Consider the following 9,818-nt stretch of genomic DNA (forward strand, 5'->3'; position numbering starts at 1 on the left):
CTAAAGGAGATGAGTCCTGGGTGTTCATTGGAAGGGCTGATGTTGAAGCTGAAACTCCAATACTTTGGCCACCTCATGCGAAGAGTTGACTCATTGGAAAAGACCCTGATGCTGGGAGGGATTGGGGGCAGAAGGAGAAGGGGACAACAGAGGATGAGATGGCTGGATGGCATCACTGACTCGATGGACATGGGTTTGAGTGAACTCTGGGAGTTGGTGATGGACAGGGAGGCCTGGGGTACTGAGATTCATGGGGTCTCAAAGAGTCGAACATGACTGAGCGACTGATCTGAAATGAACACTCCATTTAGTTACTGACCAACTAAACGAAGGACCCTGATTCTGGGAAAGATTGAGGTCAGGAGGAGAAGGGGCAACAGAGGATGAAATGGTTGGATGGCCTCACCCACTCAGTGGACCTGAATTTGAGCAACTCCCATAAACAGTGAAGGACAAGGAAGTCTGGCGTGCTGCAGTTCATGGGATTGCAAAGAGTCAGACACGGCTTAGGGACTAAACAACCACTTCATTATTATAAAATATTGAATATATTCCCTGTGCTGTACAATATATGCTGTAGCTAATTTTATGCATAATAATAACAGTTTGTGCCTCTTAGTCCCCTCCCCCACCTGCCCCTCCCCTTGTCCCACGGGTAACTACTAGAAGTTTGTTCTCTGTATCTCTGAGTCTGCTTCTTGATGGTAAGAATCACTTGGGGGACTTAAAGTGCAGATTACAGGCCCTGACTCTGGAAATTCTGATCTAGTAGATCTGATCCTGGGTCCAGCCCGCTCTATTTTTAACCAACCTTCTGTTACCTTCAGGCAAAGGCACGCCAAAAGTGTCCTTCAAGCTCTCAGTTAAGTCAGTGCGTTTTTGAACGTGTTTTCCCCTGTGGCTGTATCTTTCTAATCACGTGATTCTTGATAAGCACGGCTGATTGGCCAGGGTGGGAGGGTGAAGGTGGAAATCAGGATGACACTGAAAACAGGCCTGGGGAAGAGGGGAAATCTCTTTTGAGTAAACGGCCTCCACACGTAACTCACCAGATATGAGACACGCGTGCGGCCGATCGAGAGTGGGCACCCTCTCTGGGCTGCAGCGAGCTGCGTTTCTCTGTAACTGTGCTCTCTATAACCGACCTCAGGAAAGCAAGGGCGCACAAGGGCGTCCTAACACAGGTTCCAGGTGAGAAAGAAACCGTGATGCAGACAGCGTGATCAGAAGATTAAGGCTGATTTTGTCCGGAGGAGAATTTTCCATGGAACGATCCCACCATCAAAGCCATCGGACTTTCTCGGGACAAAGCGGGATAAAATGCATTCATGGCATGAGGGGAGAAGTTGAGAGGCTCCCTGGAGCTCCTGATGTTTAAGCTGGTTTTAGAAAAGGCAGGCGAAATAGAGATCAAATTGCCAACATCCTCTGGATCATGGAAAAAGCAAGAGAGTTCCAGAAAAACATCTATTTCTGCTTTATTGACTATGCCAAAGCCTTTGACTGTGTGGATCACAATAAACTGTGGAAAATTCTGAAAGAGATGGGAATACCAGACCACCTGATTTGCCTCTTGAGAAATTTGTATGCAGGTTAGGAAGCAACAGTTAGAACTGGACATGGAACAACAGACTGGTTCCAAATAGGAAAAGGAGTACGTCAAGGCTGTATGTTGTCAGCCTGCTTATTTAACTTATATGCAGAGTACATCATGAGAAACGCTGGACTGGAAGAAACACAAGCTGGAATCAAGATTGCCAGGAGAAATATCAATAACCTCAGATATGCAGATGACACCACCCTTATGGCAGAAAGTGAAGAGGAACTCAAAAGCCTCTTGATGAAGGTGAAAGTGGAGAGTGAAAAAGTGGGCTTAAAGCTCAACATTCAGAAAACCAAGATCATGGCATCCGGTCCCATCACTTCATGGGAAATAGATGGGGAAACAGTGGAAACAGTGTCAGACTTTATTTTTCTGGGCTCCAAAATCATGGCTGCAGATGGTGACTGCAGCCATGAAATTAAAAGACGCTTACTCCTTGGAAGGAAAGTTATGACCAACCTAGATAGCATATTCAAAAGCAGAGACATTACTTTGCCAACAAAGGTCCATCTGGTCAAGGCTATGGTTTTTCCCCTGGTCATGTATGGATGTGAGATTTGGACTGTAAAGCAGGCTGAGCACTGAAGAATTGATGCTTTTAAACTGTGGTGTTGGAGAAGACTCTTGAGAGTCCTTTGGACTGCAAGGAGATCCAACCAGTCCATTCTGAAGGAGATCAGCCCTGGGATTTCTTTGGAAGGAAAGATGCTAAAGCTGAAACTCCAGTACTTTGGCCACCTCATGCAAAGAGTTGACTCATTGGAAAAGACTCTGATGCTGGGAGGGATTGGGGGCAAGAGAAGGGGATGACAGAGGATGGCTGGATGGCATCACTGTCTGAGTGAACTCTGGGAGTTGGTGATGGACAGGGAGGCCTGGCGTGCTGCAGTTCATGGGGTCGAAAAGAGTTGGACACGACTGAGCGACTGATCTGATCTGATCTGGAGCTCCTCCAGGATTTATGCCACCACTAACTTCTGTTTGCTGTTTGCTTTGGATTCATCTGTTTTTCTCTTGTTCGCCCACACCCGACTTCGTCATTTATGCCAGGCTATCTCTTGTGACAGTCAGTGTTCCAGAAAGCCTTCCTAAGTCACCTCCTCCTCCCAACCCCTGCAAGATTCCCCTTTCAGCAAAACTAGAACCTCACGGGCCAGTTCAGCCTTCCCTGGGCAGTTTTATATCACGTGTGTCTGGGGGCCGAGCCCACAGAGGTTGAAGAAGGCAAGGATTCTTACACACTCTGGCACGGACATTCCTTTGGGGTGTGAGGAAGTCACGGAGGCCACGAGGAAGCCAATCTGAAAAACCCCTAGGCCGTGCATCTGGGTGGCCCTTTTATCATCCGGGCTTCCCTGGCGGCTCAGATGGTAAAGAAGATTCTCTACAGTGCAGGAGACCCAGGTTCAGTACTTGGGTTGGGACGATCCCCAGAAGGAGGGCATGGCAACCCACTCCAGTGTTCTTGCCTGGAGAATCCCATGAACAGAGCAGCCTGGGAGCTACAGTCCATGGAGTCGCAGAGTCAAACACGATTGAGCAACTAAACTTGTGCACGGGTATCAGCGGAGAAGTGGTTCTTTCTGTTGGGCTCACAGCGCCATCTCCTGGCCTCCAGCTAACAATGGCCTTGCCTCTAGAACTGCAGCGATTCCCCAGAGCAAGGTATTGTCAGCTAGTGCCGCCTGTAAAAGATCCCCCGAGAGCAAATCTTTACTGAGCAGTCCTCCCCATCTGAGGTTGACTTTTGGGTCTTGACACCAGCGGGAGCCGCTGAGCTGAGGGTCTTCATCCTTACACCACCTAATCTGCCTCCCTTCAGTTAATGACTCTCCACCTGTTTCAGAATACAAGTGCTCCCCCAAAATCACTTTAAAATACTCATTTTGGTCCCTGGCACACACAGGTAACTTTGAAGCACTGTCTAGTCATTTTTTTGGTACACTACGCATAACAACAATCTAAATACACAAAAATTGATTTCTAGCAGGGAATTGCTGGAGAAGGCAATGGCACCCCACTCCAGTACTCTTGCCTGGAAAATCCCATGGACGGAGGAGCCTGGTAGGCTGTAGTCCATGGGGTCGCTAAGGGTCGGACACCACTGAGCGACTTCCCTTTCACTTTTCACTTTCATGCATTGGAGAAGGAAATGGCAATCCACTCCAGTGATTTTGCCTGGAGAATCCCAGGGATTGGGGAGCCTGGTGGGCTGCCGTCTATGGGATCGCACAGAGTCGGACACGACTGAAGTGACTTAGCAGCAGCAGCAGGGAATTGCAAACCTGGGCAAACAAATTCTGCCAAGACATTTGTTCTGAGACCAAAGAAACAGACAGACTGGAAAAGGTAAAGTGAGCAGCAGGGAAATAGAAAGGAAAATGGGTAATGCTACTCACAGAAATGCAGTTCCCATTTTTTGGAAGCATATTTTGGTTGATTGTCCTTTTGATGCTTCTTTAAGATTGGGAATAAATAATGCTCTAGAGAAAAAATAAAAATAAAGACAAGGGCAACCAGGCCATAAAGCAACCATTTTATTTCATAAAAAGGAAAGTAAAAGTTAGCTTGAGCTTTTTGGGGGCTCTGTGTCCTGTTTTCCAAATCAACGATACATCTTTAAGAATAGATAAATAGTACAATTCTTGTATTATAAATAGGTTTTTTTTGTTGTTCAGTCACTCAGTCATGTTCGACTCTGCAACTCCATGAACCACAGCATGCCAGGCTTCCCTGTCCTTCACTGTCTCCCAAAGTTTGCTCAAACGCAAGTCCATCGAGTTGGTGATGCTATCCAACTACCTCATCCTCTGTCATCTCCTTCTCCTCCCACCTTCAATCTTTCCTAGCATCAGGGTCCCTTCCAATGAGTCAGCTCTTTGCCTCAGGTGGCCAAAGTACTGGAGCTTCAGCTTCAGCATCAGTCCTTCCAATAAATATTCAGGGTTGATTTCCTTTGGATTGACTGGTTTGATCTCCTTGCTGTCCAAGGGACTTTAAAGAGTCTTCTCCAGAACCAAAATTCGAAAGCATCAGTTCTTCGGTGCTCAGCTTCCTTTAGAGTCCAACTCTCATATCCACACATGACTACTGGAAAAACCATAGCTTTGACTCTACAGACCTTTGTCAGCAAAGTGATGTCTCTGCTTTTTAATACACTGTCTAGGTAACCCTCCCCAATCAATTACTCCCAACACACACACACACACACACACACACACACATTTAGAATCAGAAAAGCACTGAGAATTAATCAGATATGTTAAGTAGTGTGAACCAGCTAGGAAAACAGTGGTCTGGTTTCTCCTGAGGTTTTAATTCTGCAGTAGATACAGCCTTGCTTTGGAGAAGAGGGTAACTGGCCACACCGGTGTGCCCGTATCTTAATCCATGACCTTCACCCCAAAGCATTCTTGTTAAAAATGCAGACTGTGAAGCAGACATAGTCTGTGTGAGCTTGTGTATAACAGGGGTGATAACAGTACCCACTTCAGTATGTTGTTAAAAAGCTAGATAATATAAGGGACTTCCCTGTGGTCCAGTGGTTAAGGTCCGTGCTTCCACTGCAAGGGGCACAGGTTCGATCCCTGGTCAAGGAACTAAGATCCTGCACAGCATGGCCAAATTAATAAATAAAGTAGAAAAAACATCATTAAAAAATAACTAAACAAAAGCTAGATTATATAGGTAATAAATTTAGAACAGTGCTTGGCATGCAGTGAGTGAATGTCACATAAAGTTCGCTCTGCAGACCAGAGATTCCAGTTCTTGCCTTGGTGGCCAGTTTGACGTTTTGGCACCCTGGTGTTTGGACTGTCTGCTCTCATACATGAGATGACCCCTCGCCAACCCAGGTTGAGCTTTACCTTCACAGCAACAACCAGCTCCTTCTCCACTTTTGTCGGAGCACTCAGACACGGTGACAAGGAATCTGAGAGGGAAAGTGGGCGTGTAAGGGAGTCTGCACTTAAGAGCCTCCGTCCTGGAAGACATCACAGAGCTGCCAGTTAACCCATCTTGGACTCAGGGACCCACGGGGTTCTTACCCAGTGAGATAACAATGTCCACCAGGTGGCGCTACTGGTAAGGAAACCCGCCTGCCAACGCAGGAGACTTAAGAGACCCGGGTTCCATCCCTGGGTCCGGGAGATGCCCTGGAGGAGGGCATGGCAACCCACTCGTCTTCTTGGCTAAAGGATCCCAAGGACAGAGGAGCCTGGCAGGCTGCAGTCCATGGGTCACACAGAGTCGGACACGACTGAAGTGACTTAACAAGCACACTAAGTTTAAACCATTTTCAGGTGAGTGTTCTGAGGCTTACTATCAAGTCACTCTGATACAAAAGCATTTTGCAAACGCCCCTGCAAGAGCCTGGTAACGCTGTTTCTTCTTCATCTGGATTTCCACTGATCACTCAGGATGAACTACTTCTGGGCATCTCGCTAAATTTAAACCAGAGACCTAGGTCGTCCAGACAGGCAGGCCTTCCCCCTGCCAAAGGCATCCATGTGCATCAGCCTCGAGAGACAACAGACTGTGAAAAAACAATGTTTTAACTAGCTATCTCAACACACCTCAGACCTTCATACATCCCCAGAAGAAAGATCAAACTAGTCTTTTCACAAAAGCCAAAGAGAATTGTATCTAGTGCTACCAAAGACCCTGACTGTTGGCGGTATTCTGAAATAAACGACCTTTAAAGAGATGACAATTCCAGGAGAATTTCGTCCTCACTTCCGTGTCTGTAGGCGGTGGTGTGACTCCAGGTGGCAGTATTTGTGAAAGTACACCTGTGTCCTCCCGCGTTTGTCTGCTCCAGTATGATTTTGTTCCCGGAGAGTTTCTGTGGCGCTAACGGTGAGAATTCCTGGAATTCTGGAATTCTCCCAAGAGGGTGACCTGCCCCTCACCCTCCCCCAGCCTAGCAACAGTCACCCAAGCCTGCCTCCTCACGCAAGAATTAAGTAAATTCTAGCAGCTGGTCTGCGCTTCCCTGGTGGTTCAGCAATAAAGACTCTGCCTACCAATGCAGGAGACCCAGGAGATGAGGGATCAATCCCTGGGTCGGGAAGATCACCTGGGGTAGGAAATAGCAACTTGCTCTAGTATTCTTCCCTGAATTTCTTATGGAGAGAGGAGCCTGGTGGGCTACAGTCCGTGACCTCACAAGGAGTCCGATGCTACTGAGCGCAGTCACAAGCCCTCTGTCTACAAACTAGGCACCCACCCATCTCTTTTTTCCTTCTCAGTCAACAATGTTTTGTTGTTTTAGAATTAGGCTCTGAGTTAAGTGAGTGCTTTTTCGTCCCATTGTAATTCAATCTAATTCTCATTTAAATCTAAAGTAAATTTGCAAAGCAAAAAACCCAATCCTCCCAGCTAAAATCACTTATGCCAACAGACTACCTGGGAAGAACAGCAGAGATAACAGGAAGAAACAACAACAAAAACAAGTGATAAAAACAAGCTAGTTCCTTGGTGCACAGCTGATTTCTGCAAACAACCTCCTTCTAGGCGAAAAAAATATCTGGCTTCCCAACTGAGACACTTCGAGTGGAATTTTGGTTCACCTCCAAAATGTTGTATCTTGTGACTTCAAAGGGGCATTAGGACACTTTTGGGGGGTAGTGGAAATATTTGCCATCTTGATTCTGGTGGTGTCTCTATGACTGTATTCATTTTACAGAATCCACAGAACTGTACAAGCTGGAGTCAAGATTGCCAGGAGAAATATCAATAACCTCAGATATGCAGATGACACCACCCTTATGGCAGAAAGCAAAGAACTAAAGAGCCTCTTGATGAAAGTGAAAGAGGGGAGTGAAAAACTTGGCTTAAAGCTTAACATTCAGAAAACTAAGATCATGGCATCCAGTCCCATCACTTCATGGCAAATAGATGGGGAAACAGTGGAAACAGTGAGAGACTTTATTTTGGGGTGCTCCAAAATCACTGCAGATGGTGACTGCAGCCATGAAATTAAGAGACCCTTGCTCCTTGGAAGAAAAGTTATGACCAACCTAGACAGCATATTAAAAAGCAGAGATGTGTTACTTTGCTAACAAAGGTCCTTCTAGTCAAGGCTATGGTTTTTCCAGTAGTCATGTATGGATGTGAGAGCTGGAGTATAAAGAAAGCTGAGCGCCGAAGAATTGATGCTTTTGAACTGCGGTATTGGAGAAGACTCTTGAGAGTCCCTTGGACTGCCAGGAGATCCAACCAGTCCATCCTAAAGGAAATCAGTCCTGAATGTTCATTGGAAGGACTGATGCTGAAGCTGAAACTCCAACATTTTGGCCACCTGATGCGAAGAACTGACTCATCTGAAAAGACACTGATGCTGGGAAAGACTGAAGGCAGGAGGAAAAAGGGACAACAGAGGATGAGATGGTTGGATGTCATCACCGACTCAATGGACATGAGTTTGAGTAAACTCCGGGAGTTGGTGATGGACAGAGAAGCCTGGCATGCTGTAGTCCATTGGGTCGCAGAGAGTTGGACACGATTGAGCGACTGAACTGAACACATAAAAAGGACAAACTTTATTGAATGTAAGTTATTGAGTTTAAATTTTAAACCTGATTTTTTTAAAAAAGAAAATTTAGTACTTATAATTTAACAGACCCAAACCCAGTCAATTGAGTGAAGTCATCTTGCTCTTTTTTATAAAAAGAGATTTTTTTAAATGCCTTTTTACCTCTATTCTGTTCTGTCTCCCAATCTCTTCCTGGAAATAACTTTTCAGATGTTACAAATGTGAGTTCACTATGAAGTACTTGTGAAATGAACATTTATTCTTTCTTTTAAAAATCTAACTTGGGTCCAAAACAAGGGGATAAGGGGGGTCATGAAATGAATCTCGTTGCACAGACAACTGTCTGAAGACAGGACCTCCCCTACAGCCATTCACTGATCCAGCATACCTCTGAACAGTCTTTCGCATCATCGAGCTTTCAAACAATAGGAAAACCGCTATGTTTTCTATTTCCAGCCCTCGGCTGTAGAGTCCCGGGCTGACTCCATCAGCCCTCCTTATGCCTGCCCCACGGGCATTGGTGCTGCGTGGAGCACAGTGTGGAGAACCATCCAGTGATCCTGCCGCCCACGGCTTCCGGGGGCAGTGGTCCCTCGTGCAGACTCCCGACAAGTTCCCATCTTGGAATCTCCTACGTGACAGTCAGCTCCCTGTGGGTGGGATCCGTTTGTTGCGTTCTCTTCTGTGTCTTTAGTACGTGGCCCAGGTGAACTCAGGAGGCTTTCAGTAACTGGGGTTACAAACCCGTGAATAAACATACATGATGTGTAAGATCCCTTGCAGCTCTAAGGGCTTCCCTGGTGGCTCAGGTGGTAAAGCATCTGCCTGCAATGGGGGAGACCTGGGTTTGATCCCTGGGTTGGGAAGATCCCCTGGAGCAGGGAATGGCAACCCACTCCAGTATTCTGGCCTGGAGAATTCCGTGGACAGAGGAGACTGGCGAGCAGTCCATGGGGTAGCAAAGAGTCGGACACAACTGAGTGACTAACACAGACATTGCAGCTCTGACCATCGAAGGACAAGGTAGTGGACTTCAGGCCAGGCACACTGTCCCCATAGAGGGGTTACCCTGCAGGGTCTTCCAGAGACCCTCATTACACGGGTGCTCCACTCCACCATTTCTCACTGGGTTTCCTTTCTCTAGCCTCAGATTTAGATTGTGATCCTGATAGAAGCCCTCTCAGGGAGTATAAAATGTTAGGCTGGTTATAATCATGTCCACATTTCTCAGCATGAAAGCTCCAGGGCTTTTTATTTGGGGGGGGGGGGGGGAGGTGAAAACTAGTATTGTCTAAGGTCATGGATGGAATGAGATGAAGACTGGATTGGTTTCCAGGGAGGTAGAAGTGCAAATCCTCCTGATTTCACAAGTGTGCCCAGGGCCTGCCTTGCCCAACACGCCCATGTTGAGTTTAGGGACTCCAGGTCAATCTCACTGTCTCTGTAACTCACAGACTTCCACGTATGTGTGAGCAGCTTTGCTTCAGCGTGTTCAGTGGATCCATCTGTGGTGTATGGGTCCATTATTTTAAAAATATATTTCTCTGTTAGCCACCCCTCAATTAAGATATAGAATGTTTCAGTCACTCCAAAACATTCTTCATGTGTCTCTTTGAAGTTAATCTCAGACCCAGGGCCCCAGGTGGCCCTTGATCTGTTTACTATCCTTATAGATTTGTT

At 46.6% G+C, this 9,818-nt stretch overlaps 1 long non-coding RNA gene across 1 annotated transcript; it reads right to left on the reverse strand.

Annotated features, from left to right (window-relative positions):
• Positions 1 to 4,123: 4,123 nt before the first annotated feature.
• On the reverse strand, positions 4,124 to 9,205 carry LOC129636022 (uncharacterized). The gene is made up of 3 exons (XR_008706597.1): positions 5,925 to 9,205; positions 5,470 to 5,585; positions 4,124 to 5,210 (listed from the first exon to the last, which is right to left on the reverse strand). It is a non-coding gene; the product is annotated as an uncharacterized LOC129636022 (long non-coding RNA).
• Positions 9,206 to 9,818: the final 613 nt, after the last annotated feature.

This window comes from Bubalus kerabau, chromosome 21, assembly GCF_029407905.1.
Source record: "Bubalus kerabau isolate K-KA32 ecotype Philippines breed swamp buffalo chromosome 21, PCC_UOA_SB_1v2, whole genome shotgun sequence".
Taxonomy (NCBI): domain Eukaryota; kingdom Metazoa; phylum Chordata; class Mammalia; order Artiodactyla; family Bovidae; genus Bubalus; species Bubalus kerabau.